At 44.0% G+C, this 12,978-nt stretch overlaps 1 protein-coding gene across 2 annotated transcripts in view; it reads left to right on the forward strand.

Moving 5' to 3' along the window:
- Positions 1–12,367: 12,367 nt before the first annotated feature.
- Positions 12,368–12,978, forward strand: part of ADNP (activity dependent neuroprotector homeobox) — a 64,636-nt gene continuing 64,025 nt past the window's right edge. Inside the window, exon 1 of one of the 2 annotated variants that reach the window (XM_089513830.1) lies at positions 12,368–12,610. The gene's annotated coding sequence lies outside the window, so the exon portion shown is untranslated. The remainder of the gene's footprint in view (positions 12,611–12,978) is intronic. The other variant, XM_089513823.1, reaches the window with a different exon arrangement.

Genomic DNA, 12,978 nt, shown 5'->3' on the forward strand with positions numbered 1-12,978 from the left:
AGAAGCCGCCCAGCGTGTAATCACTGGTGTGACCTCCGGGCAACTTTGGAGCATGATGCGTGTAAACGCCATGCCCAGCCAACTGAAGCTGCTGGTCTGTTCCAGCTCTTAGTTCTATGAAAGGGAAAGAAATGTGGTTTGGTTGTTTTTGTATCCCCAGCTATCTCCACTAGTTACAGGTAGCCACTAGGACCCACTGCTAGAATAATAATAATAATAATAATAAAATATTTATTTATATCCCGCCTTTCCGCAGATCAAGGCGGCTTACAGTATAAAATGCAACAGTACAATAAAACCAACAAGGAAATTACAGTTACAGCCGGGAAGCGAGGTGGCTTCTTTGGGAGAGATTAGTTCTGCATCACTTTTTCCTTTTTTTGTTTTGGCTAGCTATGCTGTGATGCAAAAGCCAAACCTATACATTTAATATTTCCCTGCCTTTTGCACAGACAAATACATTTAAGCTCTTTCTTTATAGTATGTGCGTGGTTTTGCTCTTTTGTTCTATTCTTTGCATTGAAAATTTCTTGTGAGACACTTTGGAAAACCAATCTTAATCTCAATTAGGTTATTTTAATTGCCCTTAAAACATTTTTAATGTGTTTTTTATATTTGAGCCGCCTTGGGTCCCTTTTGGGAGAAAGGTGGCATAGAAATTAAATAAATAAATAAATCTTAACTAATATAAAAGTCCCTTAGATAATACAGGACTGAGGACTGGTATCCTTTATCTTCAGCACAATTCTGTAAGCTAAGGCACTATTTCCCCCAGAAGAACTGAAGCTAAGAGAATGGATTAGTACATTACACTCTATTCTAACATGGAAGCATAAGTACAGACCACCATTCTTTTCACATCTTCTTGTTAATATGCCTCTCCCCATCAACTTCTGTTTGACAAATAACATTTACTTTCTCTTTTGTTAGCATGGTGGTATTGTTTGCTTCCTTGAAACAGCAAGAGGTTGCTTTGAAATAACTGGAACACGAAATACGTTGCTTGAGAATACAGCATTCCTTTTTAAGGAATGCCCATTTGCTTATGTTTAACACCCTTGCAGCCCTTTTCTGAGACAGATGTTCATTCTTTTTACATCCTGGGGCTAGCAGCTGAAGAAGCATACAGTACTTGGTATTATATTAAAACCATATTCAGGCATAGTACCTGAATAGAGTCATGCATATTTTACACAAAAGAGGTTCTAAGCGTGATAGTACTATAAGTGATTGTCGTATGCTGTGTCCTCATGCAATGGCCCTACTTTCTATATCCCTGTGTTAAAGACAGTGCTCTCCAGGGAGCTTCTACTCATATTTGATTCAGTGTGAGTTAGGTCCTTTTGCATTAATAAAGTAGCAGTCTCAGTTGTATAGAATCTTCTATTTATACTCAAATAAACAGGTAAACTTTCCTTATTCAAGAGTGGTTGGAGTGTCTGAACTCACCTGTCTTACACAAGCCTGTATGCTATTTAGGCATAATACCTGGACATGACTTAGGTAATACAACTGTTATACGAAGAGCCTTGCTGGATAAGAGTAAATAATAGTAAAGGCCTGTTTATTCAGGCATCTATGAGAAGTCTATAAGCAAAGCATAAAAACAACAGCACCCTCACAGTCATTCCTCCCTTCCCAACAGTTGTTCAGAGACATAGTGACTTGGATACTGGAAGTAATATACAGTCGGCCCTTCTTATATATGGATTCAAGCATCCACAGTTTGAAAATGTTTTTTAAAAAGTATGAATTTCAAATATCAAACCTTGATTTTCCATTTTTTATAAGGGACACCATTTTGCTATGTCATTATATTTAATGGGACTTGAGCATCCACGGATTTTGTTATCCACGGGGGATCTCAGAACCAAACCCCAGTGTATAGCAAGGGTCCACTGTATAGCCATCATGACAAGTAAATATTGATAGCCTTAACCTCCGTGGATTTATCCAGGAATCCTTTAAAGTCATCCAAGTTGGTGGCCATCACAGAGCTTCGAAAGTTACTTTTAACACTTTTTCACTGTGTTTGCAAAGTAATCCAATAGTATTACTAATTACAGTACTGGAAAATGTGTGTGTGTGTGTGTGTGTTGCACCGCTCAATTTCTACTACTATTGATAAGATCAGCTTCAAACTTCCACTTGAAATGGCCTTTAAAAGTGTTTTTTTAATTATAATTTTTATTCATCTCAACATTCAATCAAAACAAACACATATTACAAAATACAAAAACTGACCTCTCATTCATTCCATACCTTTTAAAATACATATATCACAAAGACATTGACTTCCCTCAACCCGAGTCCTGCTATAACTAAGATCCATGTTTTATATTATATTTAATAGATTTGTATAACTACTTTAAATCCCAAACTCTATTCTTACTGTACAAATTTCAAAAAAAATTATATATTAAACCTTCCGTATAGATCCCTTGAAACTGTAACTGTTCATTCATTAAAAGTAACTTTTCAATCTCAAAAAAGGGATAGACCCTGTCTTGAAAGAGATTTTCATAAGTACTTGTATTTTAAAATATCGTGTATAAAAATATGAAAATGATGGCTTTTCCCCCCTTTTTAACCAACTGCTCCCAGATTCTCAAGTTTCTAAAGGAAACAGATTGAAGAACAAAAATGGCTGGATAAATTATTTTTTCCAGTTTTTTTTCTAGTGTTTTTCTAATTTGATAGGATGAGAAAAACCAATTATAGCTCCAATTTCTTTCCAAAGTTAGCTAGTAACAGGGACCATATTCCAGAATGATTTTCCAGCCTACCACATTTTTATATACTATTTCTTTCACTTCCAAATTAGGTATCTAATGTGGCCATTTGCAGGATTGGTCACATTTTTAATCCAATGCCCAGCCAGTGGTGCAGCATAATGTGCACATGTCCCCCGCAACCCACCACTGTTTAGAATCACAACTATCCTATGAAGGAGTTTAGACTGAATAAAAGTGTTAGGCCCAAAGTCAAATTGCTTTTCATAGGAGAACAGGAGCTCTATCCAGCTGATGGCACAGCCTGGGATTTCAATCCATTTTGTATCAACAACATCCAACATCTGGCAGTTTAACCTTTTGAGTACCTATTCAGAAGCAAGTGACAAGTGGGGTTTAATCTCAAGTAAGGCAAATAAGATTGCAAGTCTGAGTTTCATGCTCAAAATAATTCTGATGATGTCGTTATTTAGGGAATTGCTTAACATTATTGTGTTTACAGATTGGTAGTGGTGGGCTCCTATGGAGCTTGGACAACTGCCTGTTCTATAGGATAGGCAATTAATCATGCCACCCTCTGCTATACCACATTGGCTCCATGGACCTCCCCCTTACAAAAGAAAAGCAAATGACAACAACCCAAAAGCCAGGGATTCAAGAAAGATAGAACACAGACAGGGTAGCCTGCCGTGCCTCTTCCTGTTGCCTTTATCCATGAATGCATAGAAAATGAAAACACTTATGCACTGTTATGGTAGTATAGTGCCCCATAGGCAGTGGCATACCTAGTGTATTTGATATCCACAGCAAATCATTTTTAACATCAACATCTGGCAATTTAAGACCAGCAAGACATGAAGTACATATAAATATCAATGGAACTTCTAAGTAGAAGTGACTAATCTCGCCATTGATGACTCATCCATGAACACAACACAACAAATGGCTTGAATTTTCAGCTCTTAATGTAATGACCTGTGACGAAAAAGACCCAGAGGGCCTTTCCCGCCTCACTCCACCCCAGCCATGTGAGGAGTACTGATTGGTGACTGGCTCTGAAGAGGAGGGGTAAGGATGGGTTTTGGAAGTCTTTGCTCAAGCAGGTGAGGGACAATGAAAATGTCAGTGTCTTGAAAAGGCTGTCACGGAATGATAGAGAGATCTTGTCGCACCTTTGAAACTAACTGAAAGAAAAGTTGGCAGCATGAGGTTTCATAGACTACAGTCTACTTCCTCAGATGTGTTAGTGCATCTGAGGAAGTAGACTAGTAATGAAAGTGCATGCTGCCAACATCTTTCAGTTAGTCTCAAAGGTGCTACAAGATCTCTCTACATATTGATTCTACAGACTAGCATGGCTATATCTTCCAATAGAATCAGAGAGCTATGGAAGAGACCTCAAGAGCCATAAAATCCAACCCTCTGCCAAGCTCTCAATGCCACTTCTTCTTAAATTCTCTACAGACAATGCACTCCCGTATTGGCTGCATCTGGTGTGAACCACTCCCACTACTCCACTCTTGAAATGCCATTGTCAATAGGATTGTGGCCTAAGATACACTGGGGAAGCTACTGCTGAATGCAGGTAGACATTATTATTGTAATAATGCAGTAGCTACTATTGCTATGTATGTTAACTATACTACATCCCTTGTAGAGAGATCTTGTAGAACCTTTGAGACTAACTAAAAGAAAGAAGTTGGCAGCATGAGCTTTCATAGACTTCAGTCTACTTCCTCAGATGATTTTGGTGGAGTGGAAACCAGGGACAGACATATATATGGCATAGGTTTGTGAAAATGTCAATTCAAATTCAAAATTGCCAAACTGGTCTTGCCATCTCATTTCCATATCCAATGGCTATGTCTTTGTCCACAAAGGGCCATCATTAAAACTGGAGTTGCTACTTCATTTCTATACTCAAAGGATTTTGAATTTGAATTGACATTCTCACATACTTATGGCATATATGTGTCTGTCCCTGCTTCAACTCCACCCAAGCATCTGAGGAAATAGACTGAAGTCTACAAAACTCATGCTGCCAACTTCTTTCTTTCACTTAGTCTCACAGGTGCTACAAGATCTCTCTACATACTGATTCTACAGACTAACATGGCTATATCTTTGAATACATCTTTTGTATAATTTATTAAGTGGGTTCATTATGTGTGATTACGTCTCAGCTGAAGTAGTGCTTAAATCTGGGCATGCTGCAATATGCAAGATGGCATACATAAGGAAATGACTGGAGAAACTGGGCCTGTTTCACTTGAAGCTCGTGGACTTTTGTGTAAATCTAAGTGGCTCACACCATGGCTACACCAGTCCCACCATTATTCATCTAATTTGAGATTAAGGTAAATAACAACAGAGTCCTCATTTTTGTGGCTCTTAAGACTCCTTTTTTGAGTAGGTGTGATGTCAAAAAATATTGGACTAGGATTCTGAAGACTAGGGTTCAAATCCCAGCTGGGCCACATAAACCCACTTGAGCAACTCACACTCAGCATCGCAAAGGCAAACCCCTTTTGAAGAAACTTGCCAAGAAAACCACATGACAGCATTGCCTTAGGGATGCCATAAATTGGAAACGACTTGAAGGCATACCACAAGAAACAACAAAGATTCCTTTTCAGGCTTTTGGTAAGAATGAAACTATTGTTCCAAAAAACATCACAGATTATCAAATATGGCATTAGGGTGGCCAGTTAAGCTTTGCACCGTCCTCCAGGAGGAAGGTTATTTATATTAAAAGATTTAAATGTATAAATAATTACTATAATTTAAAGAGAAATATAAGACCTCTCCCTTTAGTGGGGAACTGTCACCAGGTTACATTTGTGACTTCTCAAGTGCTGAGTGAGAAACCTCCAGGCTCCTTGGTCTCCTTTCTTATGATCCTTTTATCTTTAAAATAAATTTGGATTGGTCTCTGTAAAAAAAAGAAAAAAGACGTGGCCAGCCTAGATGTTGTACTTCATGATAATTGGATAATTTCAGTATGGTTATTGGTTAACAAATTGGTTTATACTGCTTATAAACAAAGTTAAAAATGGTGTACAGCAAATGATAAATCATGAAAATATATAAGATCAAAATACAATACACATAAATTGATGGTAGATTTGTGCAAGAAGTCCTGGGAGGATAGAGAGAGCCGGAGGGGGGGGGCACTTCAAGTGCCAATGGATTTCCATGGCCGAGCAAGGAATTGAACCATGATTTCCAGAGTTTTAGCCCAGGTCCACCTGGGCCAGAAGCTGCCTAGAGCAGCTCAGAGTGTTCTGGCCCTGAAGCTGCCCCAATGTCCCCATTACCTGGGGCCCTCCATTGTGATGTTGAGCAGATGCCACGTGTTGCCACATGTTTCTCCCTCTGAGACATGAAAAGATTTGGGGAGGAGACAGGGCACTTAGATAATTCTGGGTTGCTGTTTTTCTGCTCATGACCAAAGATCTGAACTTGGCCTTGTGCTGGACAGAGGAAGGCAGGATATCCACCGGCCTGGCCCAAGACATTTTGCTGCCTGAGGCAGAGGAGTAAAATGGTACTGACTCCTTCCTCTTCTGCCTATAACATGACCGCAGAGACCTTGTTCTCTTACTAGCACCACAACAACATCTTCCCCTGATGGAAGGCCATGTGGGACCCACTATTATGCACCTCCCAAGAGTTTGTAACTTTTTTTTTATCATATAGTTTGTAAAAACTGCTTACTTATTTCTGATGCCTTTCCAACAACTCCCTGCTGCTTCCTTTTTCCTCACTGGCCCCCTAGATTTTTCCACCTCCCCCACGGAGGCAGTATTGGGAATCACTGGACTGTTGCAGTTGTCTACATTGGTGGAAAGCCCCATACTCACCCTGTTGCCACAGCAGTTTCCTGATCAGTAGCAACTTCAATAACACCACACTCCCTTGGCAAGATTGAAGCAACCTGGAAGAAAAGGGATGGTTCAAAATGTCTTGGGCCAGGCCAGCTGTTTTCCTGCCTTCCTCTGTCCAACACAAGGCCAGATTCAGATCGTTGGTCATGAGCAGAAAAACAACAACCCAGAACTGTTTAAGTGTCAATGATCATGTCTTATAGTGCTGAGTATTTTGAGCCCCAAGACCATGTCCTGGCCATCAATCCAGATTTTCCAAGTGAATGTGAAGTAAAAGGATTTTTGGAGAAAAGGCCCACATTGCCTGTGAATCCTGATGAACATGATGTGCATGGGTACAGCCACTATGGTATACGTATGGGGTTTACCGCCAGTGTAGAAAAGCCCCAGGTCTCATATTGGGCAAATAGGCAAGAAGGATACTATAACTGATGGTAATAAAAGCCTTGAAGCAGTCCAGTTCCTTGCACAGATCATCCACCAAAGCACCCAAACTTTCTGTCTCAAAACCAGACCTGAATCTAGATTGGAACGTGACCAAATAAGATTCATCATAAAAAGCCTTTTGTTGGACTGTCATCACTTGCTCTAAAATGTTACTTATGGAAGATTGGAAACTGGCCAGTATTTACATAGGATCCAATTATGATTTCTTCAGAAAAGGTCTTAACATTACTTCTTTGCAAGGAAAAAACCCACAAAGAAGTGTTTCAAGCAGGGTTTGGAATCCTGTAGCCTGCGGTCTGCATGCAGCCATTTGGGTATGACCCTTGAAACCCCCACTGACCAACCTGAGGCCCTGGACCCTCCATATTTTTCAGCTAAAAAGGTTGTCTTTCCTTCCCCTAAACTGTACTATGTTTCAGCTTAAATTTGAGGGGAAAATACAATAATGGTTCGGAATAACAGGAACTTGCTTATGCCAAATGTAAGGTTACTTGGTATACTGTAGGACTATGTCTCCACTTTAACTGCTTTGAATCCATCCTATTGAATCCTGAAAGTTGAAGTTTGGTGAGGCAATAGAACTCTCTGGGTGAGAATTCTAAATGCTCCTCCCCCAGCTGCAAATCCTAGAATTCTATAAGATGTTGTAATGATGGTTAAAGTGGAATTGTAGTGCTATAATTGTCACTGGACCAGAAAAACAACATTGTACTGCAAAGAAGAGCAATCAAAATGACAGATTGGAGCAACACCCCTGTGAGGAAAGGTTATGATGTTTTGAGTTGTTTAATGCATGTGTCCATGCACAAATACAGTGGGCCCTTGGTATCCGCTGGGGTTTGGTTCCCAGATCCCTCACAGATACCAAAATCCATGGATACTCAAGTCCCATTATATACAATGGCATAGTAAAATGGTGTCTCTTATATAAAATGACAAAATCAGTGTTTGCTTTTTGAAATTTATATATTTTAAAAATATTTCTGAGCCATGGATGCTTGAATCCATGGATAAAAAAATTTATGGATATGGAGGGCTGACTGTATACAAAGATGAGTGAGGTGAGAAATAACAGAGATGTATGCAGTTATGCAGAAACCAGCATGGTGTAGTGGTTTGAGCATTAGACTAAGGCTCTGTCTGCATGGGACAAATAAAATGTCCTCCCACATTCTCTCAGCAGGAACAATGCATGCTCCAATTCGCATTTTTCGACTTCTGGCCCGTTCAGCACCAAATCCCCTCTACAGCATTCTTAAAATATATTTTTAAAAGCTAACTTTTGCTCCGGATCTTCCCTCTGTTGTGATGTCAAGCAGCTGGTTACAATGCATCCCACTGTGCTTCCCAGCGCAGCCACACATCACTCCCTCAGAATGAGGGCAGAATGAAACTGGGCATTTTATTTTTGGGCTCAGAGGGAGTGACACATGGCAGCACTTGGCATCGCAATGGAGGGCCCCAGGTAATGGGGCGCTGGGGCCACTCCATGGCTAGAATACTCTGCGCTGGTCCAGGAGATTTCTGGCCCATGTGGATCTGGCCTAAGACTCTGGAGATCATGGTTCGATTCCCTGTTTGGTCACAAAAATACATTAGGTGATCTTGGTGAGTCACACACTCTTAACCCCAGAAAACCCCATGATAGGTTCATCTTAGGATCACCAGAAACAACTTGAAGGAAAACAACAATTATTATACAAGGTGTGGATACAATAGGCAGGAAGTTTTTTATCCCCCTCTCTGGAATTCAGGGTCATTCACAGAAATTTTAAGAGATTTGGAACCCGTAAAATACTTCTTCACACACTGTATAGTTAAATTGTGGTTTTAACTTTCACAAGAGGTAGTGATAGTCTGCATCTTGGATGCCTTTTACATAGGACTAGACAAATTAAAGAAACACAAGGCTATCTGTGAGGGATATCTTTTCTCTCCAGTGTGAGGAGCAGTATGCCTTTTATTTCAGTTGCTGGGGATCATGAGGAACAGAGCAGGGTTGTGTCCCCTTTGCATGCTTCCCACAGGCAACTGGCTGGCTGAATGAAAAATACTAGACTAGCTAGATCAGTGGTTCCCAACCTGTGGGTCGGGACCCCTTTGGGGGTCGAATGACCCTTTCATGAGGGTTGCCTAAGACCATTGGAAAACACCTATTTAATTACAGTTATGAAGTAGCAATGAAAATAATTTCATGGGTTTTGGTCACCACAACATGAGGAACTGTATTAAAGGGTTGCGGCATTAAGAAGGTTGGGAACCACTGAGCTAGATCGATCATGTAATTCAGAGTCACTCTTTTGATGTTCTTATGATAGATGATAAACAGCTTATTATCAGAAGAGTGATCATTCAGTATAACCCTATACAGCATAAATATGCCTGCTGGTCAGTCACAGTGGCATTACTAATAGTATGCTTGGTTTCTGTTGCTACTGTGGTCCCACAGCATTTCACAGCCCCCTGGCTTGATGACAATTATTGTGTATGCTTGCTATATTTGCATTCCCTTGCATAGTCAGTAATCAGACTGTATGGTTGCTATTATGCTATTAGGAAGACTCAGTGCATGATGGTTGCTGATTGTTTTGTTGTGGTTACACTTGCTAGTGTTAGAGAACGGCCACTGATATAGTCATTTGTGTGATTGTTATCTTTGTTATGCTGAAGTGCTACTACTCCCTGCTCCACCAGCCATTGTGACAGTTCAACTGTACTTAGTAAGTTTGGTCTCTCATCCAGTACTAACAATGTACTTACATTTAGGAAATTACATGACTCTGCAGGCATGCTACATAGAATCACAGAGTTGGAAAAGACAATAAGGGCTATCCAGTCTAACCCCCTGCCATGCAGGAAGACATAATCAAAGCATCCCCAACAGATGGCCATCCAGACTCTGTTTAAATACCTGCAAAGAAGGAGACTCCACAAGACTCCGAGGGAGTGTGTTCCACTGTTGAACAGCCCTTACTATCAGGAAGTTCCTCCTAATGTTGAGGTGGAATCTCTTTTCCTGTACCTTGCATCCATTGTTCCAGGTCGTTCTCTGGAGCAGCAGAAAACAAGCTTGCTCCCTCCTCAATATGACATCCCTTCAAATATTTAAGCAAGGTTGTCACACCACCTCTTAATCTTCTCTTCTCCAGACTAAAGATACCCAGCTCCCTAAGTCACACCTTGCAATGATGCTGAGATTGCACAGCATATTCCTTTTTACACCTCAACACAATGCCTCTTCAAGTGACTGGTCAGATTATGTAGAATGACTTTAGAAGTTACAAGAATGAAAAATCAATCTGTCCAATGATCACCACCATGCTCTTATCCATGCTACTGAGAAAGACCAAGCCCGGTCATTCCTTCATTATGTGGTCTTGACCTCGCACACTAATTGTCAATCCATCCATGGAGCAATTGCTGTGTCCATGGGTGATCACAATGGTGCAGAATTAAAAAAATATAGGTGTGTTAGTCTGGAAAATCAGTACGCAAAGGGATCTTGTAACATCTTTGAGACTACTTGAAAGAGAAGTTGGCAGCATGAGCTTTTGTAGACTTGGGCCCACTTCTCCAAAACATGTGTCTGAAGAAGTAGGCCCAAGTCTACGAAAGCTCATGCTGCCAACTTCTTTGTTAATCTCAAAGGAGTTACAAGATCCCTTTGCACACTATTGTGCAGGCAGAGACATGGCTGGGAAGTATGTGTAGCACACTTGGTGGTGCTTAATACAAAAGGCTCCCTTGGAAGCAAGATGGCCAGATGTCCTAGCCGCAAAGGAGGACAGGGCGCCATGAAATGTAGGGCATTCCAGAAAAATAAAATAATGCAGGACATGACCAAATGAAAGCTGAAGAACACTCATATAAAATGGGATCCATGCAAAAAGATTCCACCTCAACGTTAGGAGGAACTTCCTGACAGTAAGGGCTGTTCGACAGTGGAACACACTCCCTCAATAGAGAGTGGTGGAATCTCTTTCCTTGGAGGTATTTCAACAGAGGCTGGATGGCCATCTGCCAGGGTGCTTTGATTGAGAGTTCCTGCATGGAAGAATGGGGTTGGGCTGGATGGCCCTTGTGGTCTCTTCCAACTCCACGATTCTATGCTTCTTGTAGTTATGCGCCAAGTCGTTTTGAACTTATGGCGGTAAACCTGTCATGGGGTTTCCCTGGCAAGTTTCTCCAGAGGGGAGTTTGCCATGGCCACCCTCTGAGGCTGAGAGAGTGTGTCTGGCCAGGGTCACCCAATGGTGGACCCTGGATCCGAACCCTGGTCTCTAGAGTCTATACTGGAGAAACAACCCTGTTTGTCACTGTTCCGGCTCAAGGCTATGGAATTCTGGGGGTTGGGAGTTTGTTGTGGGCCCAGAGTGGAGCAAAGCTCCCAGAATTCCATCGCCTTGAGCCAGAAAGGTGACAAACAGGGTTAATTCTCCAGTGTAGATGCAGCCTCTGTCCAATGCTCAAACCCTCCTCATGCTTCTTCTCAAAATGGAGGACATTTCTGGGATCCCTCCTGGTCAAAAGGCTGACATGTAAGGCAGGCCCTGGTAAAAGGGGGACATGTCTGGGTGGCCCTGCTTCCAAGGCCTGTGGCCCCACAGCAGGATGCTGCTGGCTCAGAGGAGGTGGAAGGCACTAGGCCCTGGTGTCACGTGGTGCCCTCACCAACGGGTCACGTGACCCTCTCTGGCTCTGCTCCTCAGCCCCCTCCCCCTCGTGGGGCTGGTGGTGACCCTTTCCCCTCCTCCCCTCAGGGAAGGATGTAGTCCCGGCTGGGGGCGGCGGAGGGATAAGCGGACGGCGCCGCGTCCTAACTCTCTCTCTCTCTATTGCAGCCGCAGGGCGCGGCGCCTCCTAGCGGAGCCGGGGCAGATCCCGCCGCCGGCACCCTTTTTCTCGCGAGAATCCCCCCACCAACACCGACGGGGTTATGTAACCCGCTCCCCTCCACACACCTCTTTTTCCCCACTTAAAGGGCCCGCTTCATTTCAGGGCCGAGGAAGCCTTAAAGAAACCAGCCCCTTTTGGCCCTGCTCGGCTTCCTTCCCTCAAGGCCCTTAAAGGAGCGCGCCCTGTGTATCGGGGAAGGGGTTGCTCCCCAGTCCCCACATCCCCGGCCGGACAATGAGTCCCATATGCTAATGAGCGCCCCGCGTCACTTCCGCTCTTTCTCGGCCGCCATCTTGGCCAGGGCAGGTTCTGGGCAGGAGGGACCCGGCTGTATTGTCTGCAGGGCGCCGAGGGAGCCCCCCTCCCTCCCTTCTTTCCCCAGCCGCCCGCGCCCCGCCGCCGCCGCCGCCGCCACGAGACCCGCGAGCAGGCGCCCCTTCTGGGCCCGAGCCCCGGCCGAGCGCCCTCTCCGCCGCCCCCCGGCCCCCTTTGTCTCCCCCGCGCCCAGCGCAGCCTCCGCCGGGCGCAGCAGCCCAGCCTCCATCCGGGAACCGCTGGCCACCAGAGCAGCCGCGCTGCCGCCGCCTGAGGAGAGCCAGCGCCCGCCGCTGAGGAGGAGGAGGAGGAGGGAGCGCGGGAGGCAGCCAGGTAGGAGCCCAGCAGCAGCCCTCAGCCTTCTTCTCTCGCAGCAGGCCCCGGCAGGAAGGAAGGATGCAGCTCCCCTCGCAGACACACGAGGCGGCGGCGGCGGCGGGAAAGCCTTCCCTTCCTCCTCTCCATCCGTCCTGAGGCCGGCTTCCTCGGCTCTATTCCCGCCTCCTCCTCCTCCCTTCCCGCTTTATTGAGAGATGGGTCCCGGACGCCTCTCCTCCCTTTCCCTCTGGATCTGCTATCCCTCCTCCGGCCGCCTTCCTCGGCGCCTTCCCTTCTCGCTCTTTTCCGCCTCCTTTGCCCGCTTGCTTCGGCGCTTCGGGGAAGGATGAGGTCCCTGCAGGCTCTCCTCCTCCCTCCCTCCC

Source organism: Sceloporus occidentalis, unplaced genomic scaffold (assembly GCF_023333645.1).
Source record: "Sceloporus occidentalis isolate IW3139 unplaced genomic scaffold, rSceOcc1.0.p SCAF_3, whole genome shotgun sequence".
NCBI lineage: Eukaryota > Metazoa > Chordata > Lepidosauria > Squamata > Phrynosomatidae > Sceloporus > Sceloporus occidentalis.